The sequence below is a fragment of the Rousettus aegyptiacus genome, unplaced genomic scaffold, assembly GCF_014176215.1.
Source record: "Rousettus aegyptiacus isolate mRouAeg1 unplaced genomic scaffold, mRouAeg1.p scaffold_m13_p_10, whole genome shotgun sequence".
Taxonomy (NCBI): domain Eukaryota; kingdom Metazoa; phylum Chordata; class Mammalia; order Chiroptera; family Pteropodidae; genus Rousettus; species Rousettus aegyptiacus.
In genome coordinates, this window is record NW_023416285.1 from 68,703,925 (window position 1) to 68,706,051 (window position 2,127).

The window sequence follows — 2,127 nt, forward strand, 5'->3', positions numbered from 1 at the left end:
TATGTACTGTTGCAACAGACTGAAATAAGAATACACAGATAAAGCCAGATACTTAGCTATACTAATCTCTAAACCAAGAGGTTATGTAATGTATGGTTAAAATTCTGAGATTCTAGTGTTTATTTGGTTAAATTACTCATAATTGAGTTTTTATTAAAAATCATGCTGACTTTCCCAATTTTGAAAGTAGTACAAATGCATAGTGAACAAAATGATTCTGAAAACATAAAATTATATAAATTTTTTAAAATTTTTAAATAAAAATATCTGCGTCTATGGCCATGTCACCCTGAACATGCCCAATATCGTCCGATCTTGGAAGCTAAGCAGGATTGGGCCTGGTTAGTACTTAGATGAGAGACCACGTAGAAACACTGGGTGCTGTAGGCGAAAAAAAAAAAAAATCTGCAAATTACCCAGAGATAGCTACTATTTGCACAATAAAATATAATTTGATTTTAATTAAATATTTTCAGAAAGAGAAACTGAATTAATGCTAGAAAAAATGCCCATTATAGAAAAAACAAAATTACTTCATAACAAGAGATGGGATCCTATGAAAATCTCTCAGTTTATATTATATATTACAAAATTAATGTCATTATATGCATTTATTTTTAACCACCTATTTCTGTATAGGCCTAAGTGAAACTTGCTACATTGTGAAATATAATTAACCAGTTCATAAGAATAAACTATCTTGGTCACTATACAATTAAAAACCTTATGAGTTTTTTTTTAATAAGTTTATACTATGATATCTTAGTTAAATTTCATAAGTGTTTTAAGAGATATTAATAAATAAATGTAACCTATAATTCTAATATCTTGGAGAATTAAATTACAACAAGAAAAAAATTCACCTGATAGTGAAATTACTATAGGTTATATTACTAAAGACATTATACATAAAAATCATGCATAAAATAAAATAATCTCTGCTGAATTATTTGATCATTAAGGTCTATCTTCTCTGTTGTAGAAAGCACCATTTTTTAAACTTGATCAGTTACTTTAAATCATGCTACATTTTAGACTGCTTTATATTTGAAACATATTCTTACATAATCTTTTTTGTTTCAGAGCATCTATTTTACTTTCCTAATTCTAGTTGAAGAAATGCATATTTACTACTATTTTATTTTTAAGTTCTTTCACATTCTTAATCATACAATGTATTTATTATACGATCTGTATCTTCCTGAAGACATGTTGCTAATGAATTTTTCTCATTTTCTGTTGGACATTATGTTAAGTATGTTAAAAGTTTGCTGTTCATTTGTCGTATTGTAATGTAGTTTACATAGGTCTGCTTTGGTATGCTTTAACTCATGTTTCCTCTCTTAGACAAATATGGTAACACTTCCAAGTCCTAGACATTTGCTAGTTTTTTGTTTTTTGTTTTTTGTTTTTCATTTTAATGTCTCCACAGTTAATGACTGCTGTTATAATCTTCCATTCCTTGATTAGGGGTAAGATAAAGGGTTGTTTTATCCTTTCCCATGTATATTCATCTTTCAGGGATCTGCTCTGTAAATTCCTTTTTGGATGTTGATTACGTATATGGTTTATGTGGATTTTTGCTTATTTACTTTAAATATTTAAATAATTTTGTTAATTGTGTACATCATAAATACTTCTCTTTATTTACTTTTACTTTTTTTAAATTTCATTCCCTGGAATTTTTTTGTTTTGTTTTTGTATTTATCTTTGTGATTTTGTCCAGAATATTTTTATTTTTAAAAACTTATAAATACATTTATATGCATATGTATTTTTTTTTGTTTATCGTCTTTGCTTTTGGGTTTTATTTAAGAAATAAGTCTGTAGCTGTGCTTCTTTATTTTCATTAATGGTTTAAAAGTTTTAGCATGTTGTCTTTTAATTCATAAAGAATTGATTGCTGTAGAGTATGAGCAAGAATCTAGCTTTACTTGTTTTCTATATAGAAAGTTGATGGTCTCAAAAGAATGTTTCCCAAGCTTTCTATTCTCTAACAATTCTCAGCATAAATAAGATTTGTTCCTATGTCATTTTGTCTATTCAGTTTATCAGTATTATAAGTTCATAAATTTCTTTTAAAATTATTTTTTAATTGACACTCTTATGATACTTTATATTGCAATT

General features: G+C 26.6%; 1 pseudogene; it reads left to right on the forward strand.

Moving 5' to 3' along the window:
• Nucleotides 1-271: 271 nt before the first annotated feature.
• Nucleotides 272-390, forward strand: LOC118609238 (annotated as a pseudogene).
• Nucleotides 391-2,127: the final 1,737 nt, after the last annotated feature.